This window comes from Myiozetetes cayanensis, unplaced genomic scaffold, assembly GCF_022539395.1.
Source record: "Myiozetetes cayanensis isolate MyiCay16 unplaced genomic scaffold, myiCay2020 scf5-8, whole genome shotgun sequence".
NCBI classification, from domain to species: Eukaryota; Metazoa; Chordata; class Aves; order Passeriformes; family Tyrannidae; genus Myiozetetes; species Myiozetetes cayanensis.
In genome coordinates this window covers 20486500-20506085 of record NW_026087742.1, presented here as the reverse complement: position 1 = coordinate 20506085, position 19586 = coordinate 20486500, and the positions used below count along the sequence as shown (strand labels likewise).

General features: G+C 42.0%; 1 protein-coding gene across 3 annotated transcripts in view; it reads left to right on the top strand.

Moving 5' to 3' along the window:
• Positions 1-15917: 15917 nt before the first annotated feature.
• The window catches only part of ST3GAL6 (ST3 beta-galactoside alpha-2,3-sialyltransferase 6), a 40799-nt gene continuing 37130 nt past the window's right edge, over positions 15918-19586 (top strand). For 2 of the 3 annotated variants that reach the window (XM_050333541.1, XM_050333539.1), the window contains exon 1: positions 15918-16077. The gene's annotated coding sequence lies outside the window, so the exon portion shown is untranslated. Of the gene's footprint in view, positions 16078-16708; positions 16904-19586 lie in introns of those variants that run through there. The other variant, XM_050333540.1, reaches the window with a different exon arrangement.

Below are 19586 nucleotides of genomic sequence, written 5' to 3'. Positions count from 1 at the left end.
TGCTAGTGGCCCCATACTCAAAGGCAACATAAGTCCTGAGTTCAAAGTCTTGAACTTATATGAACCGTACTTGTATAGGGAAGGAGTCTCATGACTGCATCTATGCTTTATTTCTATTCCCCAGTGTGCAGGTTAAACCAATCTAGTATCAGAAGATGCTAGATTATTTAGATCAATATACCTTAATTTATTTCTTCTTATTGAAGTGAAAGTTGCATGCATACATCATTTATCAATTTTGTATCATTGCCCAAAAGATAAAAGTTACATTTATGCACCAGAAGGTGGCATATGATGAACTTATGTTGGCATGTACCTAAAATAACAGTGAAGACAGATTCCAGGTAGAACTCTCTATAAGCATCTTTTGTTCAACTATGATATTGTCTATACATTTTAACTACTGTAGGCAACCCAAGTTACACTGGCCTGATGGCTGTCTTAACTTAAGATCCCATTTAGTTTTGTGGTTTGGGTATGGGGTTCTGGGGTGGATTTTTTTGAAGGGTACATTAAACAATCTAAATTGCTTTCATTCCTTATGGAAAAAAGAAAAGCAATAGCAATTAAAGAAACAAGATAGAGACTAAGAAGATAGAGAAGGCTACAATTTTAAGGTTAGGGAAGCTTGAAATCAGGGTGACATAACATTCTTGAGGTCACATCAGAGGCCCCAGCAAAGCAAGATCTCCTGGCCACTTTTCACAGTTTATTCATGCCTACATGTTTGTATAAGTCAGGCAAGAACATGCATGAAGGGGAGAAGAGAGAGAGGAGGCCGTTGTGTTCTCGAGCCTGTGTGACTGTTCCACAACCAGTCTGTGGCTGTGCCTCCAAGTGTTCAGATACACAGGGCTCAAATCTCCCTTTTGGTAAGCAGAGTTCAGATCTAAGCCTGTGTTCCTGCACCTTGGACGATGCACTGGTACATAATGCCAGATCACATAAGCAATCTGAAGGGATGTAGGGACCTCACCGACTGTGAAGCCTATGTGGCATAATCTGTTGCCTGCAACAGTAAGCAACAGGCAGCCACAATGGTGCTAATGGCAGCAGAAAGCAGCCTGTGTAAATTTACCCAAGTACATTTTTCACAGTGAAAAGTGAATTGTTTAGGTCTGCAAATTGTACTGACAGTTCCAGCCTAGTAATCATTTGGGGGATTTGTTTATTATTTTTATAGCCATTCAAGCATTATTACTGGAGCAAGCATTATTACTGGAGACATTCTGGAATATCTTGCTGTTTTCTTCTCTCATTTCAGTTTTCTTCCTTTGCTGTATCTCTTTCTATCACTGTCTTTTCCCTTCAGCTCACCTCTGTTCACTCTGTTCTTTCTACTCTCCTGCCAGATCAGTTTTCTCACTAGCAGCCAGTAACCTGAGTATCCTGGGATGTACTGCATGTATATGGCCATAGCATAATAAATGGCAATATGTGAAACCATATGGTATGATGGAGAAACTGTGTAGAACCATGTATTTATTTTTGTTGCATGTGTGTTTATTATAATACTGTGAAGTCTCACATAGAAAACTATTTTAACCCAGACATGTAACACTCACCTAGTTGCCCATCTTCTAGCTCTGCCATTATTCAGTTTTTATCTGAAAGAAACCTCATTAAATATTTTCTCCAGCTCTCTGGTTGACAGTGCAGCAAGTTCATAACCCCAGTTAATGAAATCACACAAAAGCAGGCTTTCTTAACCAGTTAGGCTTTAAGTATAACAGTTTTTATGCCTTCTATCTCTGTTCATTCCACCTTGTCATAATCTTTTCCAGATTATTACCACATGCTGTCTAATTAGAAAAATCTTCTTAGAGAATTGTTTTATCTGCATTTTTCCAGGAAAAATCCTACGTTGGGGCCCTTCTTAAATAATACAGTCCATTATCTGTTGTTAATTTAATTTCAGATTGTCTTAGCTAAATCAGTACAATCTAGTCAGAGTAAAGAGAGTGAGTGGGTAGACACTTGGCATGAGGATCATTGTTGAGATTCTGAAGGTTAATAAATGCATAAAGAATTAATCTTCTCCCATTCAGTCAATGAGGAAAGCTACACTGATCAAAATGGAAAGAATGCCAGAAAAAACAACACTGGATTAGAACAATTGTGCAAAGACAGATCTGCTTCTCAGTCATTGGCTTTGGGAACAGCTAGTTGCCTAAAGGTAAGTTTTTCTCCTGTTTTGTTTTGTTTCGTGGTTTTTTTTTTCCAGGACCAATGCTGTGTTTGGTAATTTTTATAAGACTTGAAATGTTATAGTTAGAGGAGATGTGTTTGATTCACTAATTCAGGAGCTGGGAATCTTCCTGACTTACTACATGTCTACAGTAGAATATCTAATGTTATTATAAAGTATTTCATAATGGCAAAGTATCTTTGGAAGTATTGTGTGGCTAAAATGACTTATGGGTACTTTTGTTCCATTGACTGGAAATGCTCCAAGTGGTATTACAGGACAGTGTAGGAATGAAGCTAAAAACCAACTAAGAAAGATAGCTCTAGAGAATTTTCTTATGTTATATTTAAACATGTTTTTCAAACTTGCATGTGATAATTATGTTTGAATGCCAAAAGCCTTGTTTTAAGCTGCTCTCTGCACATTGATTCAGAAAGGGGCATTTGTCCCCACAGTTTTACAAGAAAGCCTACAAAGCAGAGGAAAAGCAATCCTTATGAAATCAATAGGAAATTTTATCTGGTAAGAAAAACAAGAGCATGGTACAGTAATATAGTACTTGCATAATTGTGCATATATGGACCTGTCTGATCTCAAGGTGACTGTGGCTAGGTTAGTCAGTAGCACAGCACAGTGGGAATGGATTTGGGGAGCCAAGCAGTGCTGAAGACTGAGTGTCTACACTATCTGCTTTTTTAAGGTAGTTGATTTGGACTGGCTCTTGTCAGGTCCCATGGGCTGACTGCCCTTTAGCAGCTGGAGTATCCAGGCTGAGCTCATCAAGAATGTCTTCCAATTTTGTTTTGTCCAAAAGAAATCCAATCCATGTGCTCTAGGGCTGTTCTGCACCATGAACCCAAGTGCTGAATGTGGGAGCTGTTGGGATGCTGTCTGAAAAGCACCTTCCTGATTTTAACTGGAATGCTAATGTAGGCACCCCTCCTCAGCTGCCAGCTACACTAGATAAAATCATAATGCAATACTGATGCTTTCATTTAATTACAAGGCAGGTTTATCAAGGTCCTCACAGGAGCATTGGGTGAAATTCCTGTTTGTGATTACTGTCAAGGGCTTCACTGTTGACTGATTTCCCACTTTTCAGCCCAAGTGAAATATTCTTTAAAGATGTATTGAAAACTTTGTACCTTTGTATCTTATTTTGTTCCCTTTTGTAAAGCCTAACACTTAGTCCACTTGAGGACTGAGTGTTTCAGCGGCTTTCAAGAGACTTCTAGTGGTTTAGATCAAGCTCAGAGATTCTACACCATACAACAAAAGCATTTTCAGAATTCTTTAGATTATTTTTCTCTTTTTATCTAAGGTCTTTTTTGGAGGGCAGATCCTGGGATCAGGGGAGTCTCTTTCCAAGTGGCTGAAGAATTGGACAGAAATCAGGGACATGTGTGGTGAAAGGAGGACTGAAGAGGGAGGGAAGCCTTTTGTATGTGTGTTATTCTTTTCATAGGGAGGAAAAATAAAATATTATACTAAAGGATAAGATGCTTGAGAAGACAAACCAAAGCATAGGAATGGACATGCTTTAGTGCAGAACAGAAAGGAGGGAGCTTAGCAAGAAGATACGAAAGAGAACAAGACTACTGAAAGGGCATCTGTTTAGAAAATAGTCACCCAGGACAAGAGGTAGATTGCATCTCATGGATGAGAAAATGCAGAAATCACCAATTTGAACAAACTGGTACGTCATGAATGTAGCTTGAAATTTGTGGAATAACTTTACTAGACTTCTCTGTTGGTTTTATCTTCAACTGCTTCAACTGCTAACCTTAACCAAGAGATCTGATTTAAAACCCAAAATGGCTATAATGAAGGGAGGAGAGGGAATAGTGGGTGTATGTGTGTGGTTCCTTAAGTGTGTAGTTGACTGTTCCGCCTGGTTGTGTCTTGTGGTTTATTACAGAGAGCTAAAGTATGATCCAGTAGAGGAGGTAGATCAAGAAGAGTTTAAGGCTTTTCCAGATAGCTTAACTCTTTCTTAAAGGTGGCCAGTTACTGTGTAGAAACCTTCAGAGCTTCCATTCCATGGGTGAGGGGAGAATGTTAATAACCAGACTACTAAGTTTCAGATTTAACAGCAGTTTTGCCTCCTTTAGTTCCTTTAAACTTTGGCCATTCAGTCATCTGCTGTGGATGTTACTGGGAGATCCAAGCTCAAACAGAAATACCTGGGTTGTGAAGCTGTGCTGGCCAGTGCACCAAGGCTACAACAGAGAAACAAACTCTCTCTCTTTTTTTTTTTAAATTTTTTTCTTTTGAGTTCATTGCAGTTTTTTCTCTCTTGAGGTGTGTGTGGTTCACCTAACAAGAAGTACTCTAAAAGCTGCTGGTGTTATGGAGATGGTGTTTATAGACTGTCACTATGATATGAGCAGCCAGCTGGATCAAGTGTCACAGACCAGACCGCTCTTGTCTCCTGAAGGTGTTTTCCTTTGTAGCAATCATTAGTGCAACTTCACACTCATTGAGTAACTCAAACAGTGAAAACTTGGACTTGTTTTGTAGCCACTTACATTAACAATGTCTTTCAGTTATGTCCTTCTCAGACTTTAAGGGAGTGTGACAAATCCTTGGTAGGTCACCACAGCAGTGCTTTCTACAATTGTTTGGCAGCTCTTGAAAATCTGAGTCATGTCCTTTCCTGTTTCCAAGTTTCACTGGTAAATTCCCTCTTGGTACTTGACATCTCGCTACTCCAGCAGTATCCATGCCTAATCGTTGTTTATTTCTATCTTTTTATATTGTTAATTGCATTTTCTGTTCCTTTTCAGCAGGTGTAATTGTCAATCAAATGTCAAAGTGGAGATCTTTCATCCTTAATTTTTTTGCTTTACAAAAATAAGGGTTGCCTAAAGTTCATAGTAGAGAATTTAAACGTGGGAGTAGAATTGTTTTAGACCACACCACAGACAAATACCAGGATGGTCAAACCCTGCATTTTGTTTGCCCAAACAGCTTGGCTGTCTCTCTGCTGCCTCTGAGGATTGTAGATATGCTTCATCTTAAAGATGCTGGTAGAGTAACTAATCTGATGCCGTCTCTTTGGAATTCCAGTTTATGGTATTTGAGTTTAAGAAGTTATTTCCTAGTCAAAGATATAGGTTAGTTGTTGTTTTATTCTTTTCCCCTTCTGTTATTTAGAGAAAACTGGTTTTGCTCAGCCTAATCAGCTCAACAGTCAAACACTGAATCTTCCACATTCTCAATAAAACTTATCCCTAAAAAAGTGAGAAGTAGTAAGGTGAAAACAGTTGTGGCAGTGGTCATTCTAAATAAAGTTTTGCAAATCTCCACATGTGATTTTCTCACTGTAGTTTGAATAATTTTTTCCACCTTAAGTATCTTCTATTTTTAGTGGCAAATATTTTTAGAAATGCATATTTTTTAAGTCAGATTTTAAATTAATAAGAGGCTTTTCCTCTTCAAACTAGCCATTGCAGTATCTCCAGACAATTATTAATTACCTCTTCTTCAGACTTGTATTTGCCTGTCTGTCTTTCCAAAGACACAATTTGACACTACCCAGATCAGAGACAGGAAGGGAGAGCACTCAATTCCTATTGCAGATGACTCTGAAAATGAACAATTCTGTTTTCATTCCAAATGACCAATGGAAGATAGTTGCTAAGCTCTCCATAGAACAGCAACCTGAAAAAGTTGGCTTGCTATGTAAAAATGTAGGCTTCCGATTTTGAAAGCCCCTGGGTTTGTCACAGAAGCTGGGGCTTTTTTGTTCTCTTTCAGCCCATGTAGTGGGATGGCAGGAGAGGGAGGGGAGCATCTGAGATTCTTTGATTTTCAGACTACTGGGGCAAGGAATCCGAAAATCCTGGACACTCCTTCCCTGGAGGGATGCCAGGACCTGTAGGGCTTCTAATATTCCTGACTCGGGGGAAAAAAAAAAAAAAATCTGCTCAGGGGGCTGACTGTAGGCCAAGACACCACAGAAGCACTCCCCAAAATCTGTCTGCTGAACTTCTGAGGATTTCAGTGAGTAAATCAGCAAGAGTTAAAGCAGGATCCCAAGGGAAAAGTGCCTCTTGACTTTGATTTAAAATGTATTCCTTAAAAGTTCCCTAACAACTTTAATAGTGGATGAGGAGAAGCAAGCAGTCTGCGTAACAGTAGCTGAACATCCCAGGGAATATTGCCAGCAGTGACTGGCTGCAGTCAGATGCAGCTAATACAAGTGTCCTCACAGAATTTCTGCCTCTTGGTGTCTCCCAGTGACATCACATCTGTACTGGCTTAAAACTAAACTGACCCCCTTCCTTAGTTTTACAGCTACAGCTTGTCCTGATCTTCTTATTCCTAAGCTCTGAAATGCTTTCAGAGTCATCTGACAGTTGTCCACAGGACACACTGATCCCAGCAACTGAAAACCGATTGGATCATGATGTGTCTGAACTCAACTGCAGTATTGGCTCAAACTCTCCTTTTTCAGACACTTTGGACATAGACAGACGTTAATGCCAAAAAACAGGTAATGTTTGTTGAAAAATTAACTAAACTGTGCAGTGTCAAAAAACCACCCTTTGCTACAATTTTTAAGTCACCTTTTTCTTTCCCTTCATATACCCTTGTCTTCTTCCTCTGTCCTGAAAAATCAAGATGTATATCATCATTTGTGTGGCAGCAGTTTGGTGTCTTGGTCAAGACATAACTGAGCATGTGTTTTGAAGAGGACAAACCAATCAGCTTTTTTTTTTTTATAGAAAGCAAAAAGTTTCCACTTTTAATATGCCACTCTGTTGCATTCATTTTGTAGAAGCTTCTTAACAGTGAAAGACATTTTCATAAATTTTAAGAGAGCACTCTAAAAATATCAGACAAGCTCTATTAACAAGTGATAAGTTAGTATCAAGGTTTAAGTAATCACCCACTTTGCAGGCATTTTAGATGGAAGAAAATCTGTTCAGAAAGCAAGCTGTGCCGCCTACCACACATGCTGAAATACTGTCTTTTCACTAGAAGACACAGCAATAGATGAATTCCTATTGGGAGAATAGCCTGTTGGAGTAGAGAACTGGAAACACTGGAAAGAGTAAAGGTGAAGAAGCTCTGTCTTGAAAAGGTAAAGTCTTACGAGTCCTCTTCTTTCTTAAAATATGTATTTAATTCTTGGTATGACATCTGCAAAGACCACCTCTGCTTCTGTTAAAAATTGAACTACTGCAACTGTTAGCATCCTGTGCTATTTGCCTCTTCTGGAAAGGTCACAGGATCCTTCTTTCCAGTAAAGTGGACTGTGTGACTTGCAGCATCAGTGATTCAGATTCTGCTCTCAAATTGCTCTGTCATTCTCTCTCTGTTGTTGTCTGCTGTAAATCACTGATTGTGATTGCCTGTCAACAACAGTGGCACCATAGTACTGGAGTTATGGTCATGTTTGTTCCACATGGTCATGATACTTCAACATGAGAGGAGTTACAAGAACATTCCCACGGGGTGTGGACTCTACTGTTGATTTTGGATCAATCTTTGTGTCACCTAAAGGTAGATGTTCACTTTATAAAGCATTGTCTGGTTTATCAGTTCAGCTCTAAGTGTATGTTTAAGCAAAACTTACTGGCAACACCCCACCAAAATTGCTTGCTGTGGGGATACTTCCTGGCAGCTCCTACCAAGCCCAGTAATGGGAAATCCTCAACAGAGCTATTTATTTAACTAGAATTATTTTGAAATAACTATCATGTGTGTACACTAGAGTTGATTTAAGTAGAGACTTCTGACCAATTCATACATCGTGTTACCCAAGTTACTCGAGCTCATGGGACAACTGGATAAACTGGCAAAGTGAAGCTGTTTGTCACAGGCAATTTAATTCTGTAATTAGCTTTTCCTTCTTCCTATATGCTTGCAGGGCAAGAATCTGCTCTGGTTCAGTGACATTCACAAGAAAGTGAAAAGGTCTTTTGGAAAACTGAACTTCCCAATTACTAAAATAGAAAAGACACAAAACTAAAAACAAACCCACAAAGAGTCTTTAGGAGAAAAAAAAAAAAAAGAGGATGTTAAAATAGGCAGTGAGGTGGATTCTGTTCTTAGCTGTATTGATTTAAATAAAAGTTATTTCAGTGACATGAAATCTCTATATATATATAAGAATAACTGAAGGGCAGCATCTGGCTTTCATTGCCTCTGTTGCAGCGACAGCTGAGCTTCACTTGTGCTTGCTGGAGATAAGATACTTCCCCATGATCGTACCAAGTTCAACAACCAGCTCAAAAGCACAAATAATGATGCAAGCATCAGCTGTGCCATGGAGAGAGTAAGATAACTGAAAGCTATATAATTCTGGTCATATTTCTGTAAGAGAAGATGTGAGTTTGCAGCCTTTTCTTAGCTGGGTTACTCCAAACACTGTCCAGCTACAAAAAACTTATTTTTGTGTCTATTTGTAGGCATTCTGACTTAGCTCTTCCAGGCTTTTAAGGGAAGAAGGAGAGAGGTGAGATGCCACAGGGCTTCAGATGATGGCAATTATGTGGGAAGAATCCTACCCTATGAAGCATAGCCATGCAATTTTGCATGGTGAGTTTCTTGTTCAAAAATGTCCATAAAACATTTCCTTCATGCTCCACTAATTTATATTGTGCCAAGGGTCCTTTCCAGAGCTTTACAGTCAACTTGAGGCTTGTAAGAAAAGGCCAAAGAGCCAAGGAATAATGTGCCACAGACAGAAGGGCAGAGAGCACAGCAAGGGTACGAACAAGTCTGCAGGTTTCTGTTATGCCAAGGAATTTGTTAAATTGACAGCCAGTTTGTATCCCTTTGTTCTCCTGCCAGCATTGTTTAGCTGCTCTCACATGACAGACTGTCCATTCTTGGTGTAACCCTTCTCTGCATCTTTACTAGAACTGTTTTCTTCTCCAAAACTGTTTTCCTCTCAAGTGTGAGGGCACAAATCATATACTGTATTCTGGGGGAAGCACCAGAGAACATTTTGTACACTTCCATTAGTGCTTCCCTGCCTCTACTAGAGAAATACTATCTAAGGCATGTTCTCTTTTCTGTGAATGGCTGAAGATTTTTTGTTGTTTATTCAGTCATCGTTTGCATGTCCTAGCTCATTTGACTTTTGACAAAACTGGCCCTAATTCTATGCATCTCTATCTCTATACAACAGCTACCTTTGTTGACTGGGATTATTTGCTATTTCTGACTCTTGAGAACCACTATGTAGTGGAGCTTTTTTTTCCACTTATTCAGGCCTAAAATACTTCCCAGTAAGAATTTTTTTCTGGATGAGAATATATACATTGGTATAGTTTTTATATCTTTGATCTAGATATAGTCCAGTCTTTCTCCACATTCAAGTCTTTCATCTCTTCAGTCCAGGTAAATTCACTAGTGAGTTTCCTTAATTTGACAGTTTGCCCTTTTGAAGCTGAAAAGTTTTATTACCAACTTGCTTCTGTTTGTTATTCTGTCCATAGAAATGGAAACAGTTGATGAGCGCTCAGCCCAATGGAGTTTTTTATGACTATTTTTTTTTTTAGTGTCTTCATTACTTACTAATTTGGGGTTGTCTCTTTTTGTCTCAGTGACTACTGAGAAGAAATCTGGCAGCTATCATACATGTGGCTAGCTGGGTCCAAGTTTATTATTAGAAGCATGTTTCCCAAATAGGGTATCTGGGAAGTTAAAGTTGACCATGGCACAATTCCCAGTGGTATTTCTATAATAACATTCGGTGACAGACTTCTTGCACCATTATATTTTAGCTGCAGACAACAAAGGCCAGGTTTCAATGAGGTATCCAAATCAAAAACAACTATTCCCCAAAAAGCAGGGGCTGTGAGCAGGTGGCTTGGGCTTCTGGAAGTGGAGCTTCCTGTTCCCATACAATGGGGAATTTTATGATGAATTTTATGATGATGAGTTAAGTGACAGATGGCTTTTAATAAATTGCAAAGATCACTTGATGTTTTCCACTTGTGTGTATGGAATAGCTAAACACTGAAATAGAAGGAGTATTGTACTAAGATTGCAAATGACTTGAATAGTGGCCTGTTGATCTTATCCACATGGGTCAGGTCTGGCTTCCATTTGGAACAGGAACAGAGCAGTAAAATACAAAAGTCTGATCCATAAGCTGTTGTTCCCTTGAGTTACAGAGACCAAGCCAGCTTTTCTGCCACAGAGCTGCTCTGTTCAACCTGGAGTGCCGTGAAGGGAGGATTTCTTCTCCCATGCCACCAGCCCAGTTTTGAGTGGTACCTACTCATTGTTCCAACCTGTTGCAAGTGACCATTTGCTCACTAGCAATGGGCATTACCTGGCAGAAGTTGTAAGTGGGTAAGTGAGTCATGGGAAGAAATGCATTTAAAATTTTCCCACATTTTGCCTACATCCAAGACACTGAGTGCAACTTGAACTCTTAAATGTAAGAAACATGCAAAGCACTCTTCTTCTCAGCCCATGTCTGTGTCTTATTGAAATTAGCCTGCTGTTTACATGTGACAAGGCTTCTGGCAGCTTGTCATAACATTTCTGACTTACGGTGGCTCACCTAGCCTTCTCACCCTCCTTCTTTCTGGATTCTAATCATAGCTATTTGTATCACTTTTATAGCCTGTTTTGTGTTCTGACTTGCTACATCATATTTTCAAGTAAATACCCCAACTGAAGAATACCTGGCAGAAAAACTGCGTACCTGTTCCAAGATCTTGGGCTGCAAACAGTGAAGGAATCCAGGCCAGTTAACACTGGCCAAAGTTTGAAGTGGAAGGGTTATTTATCTAAGAGCTGCAGTAGCTTCCTGAGCACTTGTAATTATGCACTGGCTGTACAGGTGAGGACAGCAGGACACAGGACAAAAACTTGGGGCCAGAATCATAGGCTGTGTAATGGGGAGCCAACAGGAAAAACAGGGAGGTCTTTTTCATAAAATGCATAGAGAAAGAAATTGGGCATTAAGCTGTGCTTTAAATGGCAAAGGCATCTTACCTATTTGCCTCTACTTGGAAAGGAAACAAAGAGAGTGGGTTCTGGCATGGTATTGTAGGAATAACAGAGCTATTGTAAAAGGACAGGTATTTCATCTTCTGGAAACAGCTTGTATCAGTCATCTGAGCACACAAGGCCAAGTGGGTAGAGAACCAGAGTCACAGGAGCAAGGGCTTCTTGTTCTCTCTGAGCTCAGAGCCCACCTGCGTTTGGCACAGGGGCTGTGACCTAGCAGCAGACTGCAAATAAGGGTCTCCCATGGCCCTGCCACCCCCAACTCTGCCCTGTCCACCACCTCACCTCTCCCCTCACAGTCTTCCCTAGTGCCAGATGCCACAGCCAACATCCTCTGTGAACAGCAGTCCACTGTGTGCCTGTGAGCTACAGAGAGGAGACTGTCACCTCCCAGGCAGATGGGTAGGAGAACTCCATCTTGAGAGGTCTGTCTCCTGCCCGGGAGGAAGTACCAGCTCTGGCCTGCTTTGCCTGAAGGAAGGGCTGCTTTCAGCACTATGAAGCTTCAGTTTGGGTCACCCTTGGATGCACACAGAGATGGAGTCACACCAGTACACTGGCATCCATTGGGAGAATGAGGGGGCAAGTGGAGGATTTAAGTTCCATATGATAGTGTAATTAAATGGAAACAAGGCAACAATTGGTGCCTCAGAGAAATCTGAGGTTTAATGTTGCTTTTGAAAACAACTGGCTGCTCAGGACACATTTTCTATATCTTTTCAAGCCCTTTCCCCTTTTCCTTCCTGCTGTTTTACTTGCAATGCTCTTCAAGTGCATGTGTTTTGACCTATTTCTTCTGCCTCTGCCTAATGAAGTACAAGAATACTTACTGCCTATTAGATAATGTATTTCTTCATAGGTTTGCAGATGCTCTTATGCATAGACACATGTCCTGAGGGCTTCACTTTGGTTGGCAAATAGCACTTCCTAATGTGCTCAACACTTAAGATTGCGTTGGACTTGCTGGCAGGGAGGCTGTCTCAGCCTACCTGGGTTACCTCTGCAACCTGTTTTGCTGTCATATGTTTTGTTTGCTTGTGTGCTGTCTCCCAGATGGAGTAGAGGAGTACTGCATAGCCTGAGGCAGGAGAAAGCACTCTGCAATCCCCAGAAAAGGCAGTCCCTAGGGACTGTGAAAGTAGTCACAGCCTGATGTAGTCCTTTGGTTGACCTTGTATTGAAAAAGTGACCTCAAAACTAGGTGGGGGTTGCATGTTGTGAGCTCCAGACACTGTGGATTCTGATGAAATGTGCTACAGGCACTCACCAGATTTTTTCAAAGCTCCTGGAATAGGCTTTAGCAAGTTGTCTCCTGGCAGTCTCTGGAAAAAATATCATGCAACCAGAAATCAGTGACTAAAGCTATGTAAGGACTGGTGCTTACTACAGCTGGGGCAGTAAATGCAGTGGAGACCAGTCCCCAAGCACCTGGGGCAAGGGGACTGAGAGAAGCTCTACAAAACAGAGTTGTGCTCAGACGGATTTCGGAGCTCAGTAGCAGAGATTTGGGCATGTGTGCAACTCAGGGAAGCAGTCATGGTGTGGCGTAAAGATCAGGATCAGACTGTGAAGGTAAATAGTAAAGCTAGAAGATGAGTGAAGAAGGGATGTTGTGGCAGTCTGTATTTCTATAAATGCATTCATCTCCCAAAGAAATTAATGAAGGATAACCATTCTCTTGCATTTTTAGCTCTAAGACCAGAGGTGTATGATAGACTGCATGGTGCATTGCCTACACAAGGCTTTCTTAGTCATCTTGCTTGTTGGATTGCTGGGGAAGAAATCTTTTTTGTGATGCTGCAACTTTCCATTCTCTTTATTTCTTGTTCTCCACAGTTTTGCTTTTCCCACGTTCAACAGTTTTTCCTGTAATTTCCTGTAATATTTCTCTTTATTTGTCTTTGATTTTGCAAGCTGGGGTAGAGGCTGCAACGTTTTCTTAATTTAGTAATGACTCAGGAGGTACATGGTTTCTCCTGGAACTAAAATATGAATACATTTTATTTAGATTTATTTTAGTTATTGTTTTACGTTTAAAGGTTTCTGTGGCTTTTGTGTTTGGCTTGGGAAGAGGTTTGTGTCTCATGAGAGTTGATTTTGAACTAAAAGAGCAAATTTGCTGACTTTTTGGTCTGATGCATTGTTTTCACTTGCAGGAACATTCATTTGACTTCCTGCTAGTCATCCATTTCCAAAGCATTTTGAAAGGTTCTTATTGTTGTCAAAACATTTGTGTGCAATAGACTATATCCCAGCAATTCCTTATACTTTCCTTTTACTTTGTACCACGTAAATTCATTGGTGTTGCAGATTAGTTATTAATTTCTTGCTTGTACAGATTATTTGGAAAACACCTAGGAATTAAACTTTTTTTGCACTATATCAATTAATCAAATTGCTATTTGAATCCTTGAATTTAGTTCAACATATTTAAGTGACAACAAGCATCAGCTTTCCTTTTGTTGTTGGTATGGGACAGGTACAGTTGCCAGAAGAAACTGAAATTACATTACTGCAAATTAGATTATTATATTACTTGACCAATGTGGTGCAGTTTATTCCAGATAAAATGTATTCAACCATCATAGATGCAATTCTTTTGTATTTCTTACATGCACTGCCTTTGATTAAAGGGAATATAACTGTGAGCCAGCAGGTTCTCTGTTCACAGCACTGCATTTCCTATGGACTTTGGGCTGCAATTGTGAATGCTTAGCTCTTCCTAGAGTTAGATGCCTTGTGCAAGGCTCCCAGAAAATGACAAGCACATAACTTGCACCCAGCTATAAAATCAAATGGCCTCCAAGTCATCACATAACAGCACTGTAGGAAAGAACATTGCATCTGTCTAATCTGTCTTCAGAGGTGCATTGGTAACTCGAGTTGGCCTCTCTCTGAGCCAGTGGCTCAGTCCCGCCAAGACTGCGTTTGTGTTCTTTACCCCTGTGTCTTTCAGCCTGACCAAAGGTCCATGATAGACTGTTATCAATACCCAGGTATTAGCTCATGCCCGTGAACTCATGCACTAAAGATGGAACTGCGGCACACACATCCTGTCTGGAACAGAGGCAGGAATAGCATCCATTTCCTCAAGGTTTCCTACATTCATCTGTGATGAATAGTCCCAACAGCTTGCTTTGCAAAAATCTGGCACATCCTGAGAATAAGTCCATCCTGTATACTAAACAAAGGCAGGGCCTTGCAAAATAAAGCAAGGCCAGAAACAAAATAATACTGGACAATGTAATTTTAGACTGTCCTGAAATGTACAAGCAAGGGGACTGACATGAAGTCACATAATCCGTCTTCTGGTATTTCATGCCTTCTGACTCTTTTGTTGTGCAACCTTAGTAACTTTTAAAAAAATTGGTTTTGTGCCTATAATACTTAGGTGAACCAAAGGGTAAGGACTGAAGAGATGAGAGGTAACAGGAAATAGGTATCGCAGAGTTAAATAAACTAACTTTAGAAGGCAGGTGATTTACCTGTGTACTTGAAAGCAGCTTGGTTTTGTAAAGGTCGGGATGTGAAGAGGGAAGACCTCGGGAACCTCTTGGGCGAAGGGGAAAAGTACAAAAGTATTTTCAGCTCAAGGGAAGACAAATTATAGAGGACGGAACTTTAGTTCCCAGGTCAGAACACGCTGAAAGCCACATCAGCAGACTACAGAACGGGATAGTCCCTTAAGAATAGATAAAATTCCCAGGGTTTCAATCTGTTATTTTTATTACATGTACTCACAGGCGGTAGAAAACTGCTGCTGAGAATAGACTCCACCTCTAGTCATTCACAGTGATAGCCATAAAAAAAATGAGCAGTGCTTCCAATAAAGGAAGCATCTTGTTCTGATACAATGCTAAAAACATACTGTAAGCTCACTGAAGCATCATATAGAAAACTTTCTGATTAGAAGTGGTTAGGATTGTAACGATTGAAACAGGAGAGAATAATTAAATTATTAACAAAGCCTGATTTTTTTTTTCTAGCATGATACACTCCTCTAGGTAAAATACAGCATTGATGCAGCACAGAATTCCCAACAAACTGATTTTTTTCATCACTAGCAAAATTATTTATTAACTTTCTTTTCAAATAGTAAGGTCCAGCCCCACACTGTTGGGTGCTGAGCTATGGAGAGATTTTCCAGGAGCCCCATGACTCGCTCCTGCATTGATCACACAGTGTGGGGCTCCATTTTGCTCCTGGCAGCAAGCTCTTCAAGGAGGTAGTTCTTCCCCTGAAGGCTTTCGCTGGGGATAGAGGGCAGAGGTGCTCAGGGAGGGAGAATGCTGCCCCTGAACTAGGTACAATGTTTTTCAGCTTGCTTGGTTCACCCTCCCCCGCACTCCACACCTCGACACACAGTCGGTGACAATGAGTTTGTTAATTAGATGGTAATTCCCGGCGGCCGAAGAGAGGTTGGAGTGCAGGGCGTGGTTCGCTGTCCCCTGCTTTGCGGGACTCCCCCTGCTCGGGCTGCCCCTGGAGGGAGGAGGAGAAAGAGGAAGAACCGAGTTTGCGGCTCCACCTAGAAGTTGGTCAGAGAAGATAAACTCTCCACTGAGGGTAAGAGACAGCAGCGCTTTAATTTTTTTTTTTTTTCGCGTGAGTCTCTCCACCCCCTGGAAGGTATTGGTATAAACGGAGGAGGAATTTGAGCAGGCTCGAGCCAAGTAATATTTCTGTCTAAACACACAACGTGCTTCCTCCTACGTTTTCGTTTCCAGATGGGGCTCAGCTGAACGAGCCCTCCTCTTCAGCCCTGTCGTAAGCACCACCATGTGGGAACCGGGCTGGAGCTGCCAGAGGCTGCAGAAGCAGCCAGGGCGGCCCTGAGCAGAAGCAGCGAGCTCTGCCCTCTTCTCTGGGATCATTTAAAGATAAAGTACCTGCTCTGTTGACAACCGGTGAGTGAATACCCCTGCTTTATAAAGTAAATCCTTGCAGAGGCTGAGAGGGTGTTTGGATGTCGTGTGAACCCGTAGGATTGGGTGCGCTGGCAGTGCTTGTTCCCGGGTTTGTAGGACATAGGATGGTGGTTGAGAGACTTTCGGCGGTTGGACATGAATGGGTCTCGGGGGTCTCTCCCAGCCTTAACTATTCTGCGCTCTTCTCACCAGGCTCTCGCGTCATTTCGGACGGGAAAGCTTCCTGTTTTAACCTCGTGTAGAGTCTATATGCATGCTTCTAATTTTAAAACCTCCTTCAGGTGAATACTGGGTGGCAGCAGCTGCCAACAGATTGCTATTCAATGTAAATTACCGCGTATTGAAAGGCAGAGCTGGCTATTCCATCAGCGTGTTCCTCGGTGAAAGTATTCAATGAATTAAACTGAATTTCCAGAGGCATGGAGCCTGCCTCTACAAGCCTCCTTTGAAGAGAATTCAATTTTAATCGGCTTGAGAGCTGGTGATATGAGACATCCAAGACCTTTCCCAGAGATTCCTGGGAACTTTCTGGCTAAAAAATTCTAACACCGCGGTGCAGCAGGGAGCCGGTTCTCGGTGGGGATGAGCCCGAAAGAAGCCGGAGCGCCGCCGCCCCCCGCCTTCCCGGCCGCGCTCGGATGCGCCTGATGCAGTGGGCGGACGGCCGGGGCCGGCGGGCGAGGCCGGGCTGAGGCGCTGCCCGGGGCCGCATGCGGGGCCGGGAGTCGCCCCCGGCCGGAGCGGGGCCCGCCGGCGGGCGGCGGGGGAGGGTCCGCCGGGCGGCCGAGCGGCTCCGCACACACAGGTAGGCGGCTGTGGAGGGCCGTCCGTGGGAGAGGGGGAAAAGGGCCGCGTTTCCCCGGCTGGTCCCGCCGTGCGCGGGGCGCGGGAGCCGCCCGCCTGTGCCCGGCCTCCCGGAGCAGCCCCGCTCGCAGGCCGGGGCGGCGGGAGGAGCCGCCGCGGGACCCCTCGCGGGTCGCGGCGGGAGCTCCCGGGGTGGGCAGGGCAGGGCTGGGGGAGAGCGGGCTCATGCGGGCAGGACAGCCCCGGGGAGGGGGAGCCTCCCGGCGCTGCTGGCGGCGGTCCGTAAGTAAAATTTGAGGGGAGATTCGCGGCTCCTGCTAAGCTGCTTGGGTCGGGTAATCCCATCGTGTTGCCATGGCTGCCGGTCAGGCAAGTTCGGATAAAGGGTTGCCTCTGGCGAGGGTACCCTTGGAAATGCCGAAGGCCTCGGGGAAGGAACAATGGCTTTGTGGGCAAACTCGGCTTTAAGCTATGCAAATCCATTACTTGTAGTTCAGGAAGAAACAAACCCTGGAAGTTTTATGTCCTCTGCCTTTTTTTTTTTTTTTTTAAGTATTTGGATTATTATTTGGCAGTCGGGGTGGTGTTTCTATTTTAGTTACAGCAAGCTGTGAGATCAGTCCTGCTGTCCTTTATCAAATTAAAATTTACAAGGAGATGAACAGCTGATCCATTGGGATTCGTGGCTGTTGTGTTCTTGTTACCCAGCTGAAACTTTCTGTCCTGGTTTCTTCCGTTTTTGTCTATCTCTTCTTCACCCACGTTATACTGAGCTGTTCTTGCAGACAGTTTGGTTCCAGAACTATTAAGAAAAGGATAAACTTTGTGATGGGATGAGATTGCTTGTTTTAACCTGTTAATTCTATTACAGTGGAACTATGTAAAAGTGTAATACATAAAAATATCTGTTGTATAGAGTGCCATGGTAGTAGAGTGTGCCATGGTCACACCTAAACTCAAAAAACTAAATTCACAGTAAATTAAAGTAAAAGGAAGTATATAGGGAGCAGGGCTTCTTACCCGTTAACAAGCAGTACTCTTATATGATTAGTCTCAGAAGTGATATTTATGAATCTAAAACAACGTTCCTTTCTTATGTAGGGTTGCACCAGCTGTGTGTTTGTTTTCTTCTCACCTACATGAAATAATCTATGGATCTTTTTTCCCAACCTGATGCACTACCTGCTTCTTTAGTACATCTGCCTCTGCTGAACTGAAGCAGTCCATTAAATTATTCTTTAAGCTTATGACTCTTGATTAAAGCAGCAGAATTAAAAGTTGGTAAGCCTCATGGGCTCCCTGAGGGTCATCTTGGCTTTAGATGACCTCTTTTTGTAGGATGTATAAATGATGCTCTGTGGAAGCAGTTGCCAGTTGGGGAAGTGCCTGTGGGAGCAACTGCAGAGTGTGCAGTCAGGAGAGTAAAACCTGGAAGATGGCAGAACGATCACATGTCCTGACTTACAGACTGGTGGGGAAATAGGTGTTATGGTAGACAAGGGCAAGACATGATGTGTAGAGTGTGCCCTGCTAAATAATGACTTGAGCAATTATGAAGGGGAGTTTCCCCCCTGAGGAAGGATATACAGGGGCTGACATGGTGAAGGGTCTTATTTGCAGTGGGAAGTGCTGGAGATGCTTCTCCTTCACCATCTTCTCAGACGCTTGATAACTTAACAGCAGAGACAGTTTTAGAGGATTTGCCATGATTGCTTTCTCCTTGCGTGATCGTTTTTGGATCATTCTTATGACGTTGTTTGTGCCATTAATGCTTTTATCTCAGGCTTGTTTCTTTTGTTAGTTTCTGGGCACACCATGATTAGTGCCTTTTCATAAAGATTTGATCCATCCTTCCGTGACAGGTTTGGAAAAGTTCTCATAAACCTGCTTTGGCTAACGTGTGGTTTTCTGCTTCTTGCTTGTTGCTTCATGGTCTCTGAACCAGTCCCTAGGATATTTTGGCCTGGAAGAGGATGCCATCAAATGGATCCTTTGAAGATAAAAAAACCACTATGGGTCTCCATAAGACAGTCTATACCATTGACTCTAAGGTGCTTCTGAGGAAAGGCTGTAATTTTTTTCCTTCACAGTATAGATTGAGCTGTAGGACAGGATCTTGGTTTGTCTTTGTATGTTAACATTGAGGTTGTTTCACTTATAAGCATGGAAGGTTGGTTTTACTGTGTATATGATGTGAGATACTCTACTGTGTCTGCCTAGTTAAGTGCAGTTTAGGAACGGTCTCAAGGTTAGTTGAAATACCTCTCTCTACAGACATCTTTCCTTACAGGTGTTTGCACTATTTTAGCTAAATTGGTTGAAATGTGTGTTGCAGAGGAGTTTAATTTATCAGACTTAATGGAATCTAATTTGTAATTCATTTGAATAATTTGTTCATCAGTTTCTTTAGCTTTATAGAGAAGTTAGTAAATAATACTGGGAAACTAATTTATGAGGTAATTGAATGTACAGGATTTTTTTCATAGCCTGTTTTCTAACCATTTAATTACTCAAAATACCAAGAAGAGAATAAGAACCCCCTGAACTTCCCCATTAATCTAGTTTCTTCTAGTTTTGCTGTGTTTCGTGTGATCACTTTTATACGTATTCATAGCCTTCAACGGAAATTAAAATAGAACTACTTTTATGTATTATTTGTTGTGTGAACTTCCTAAAGTGTCAAA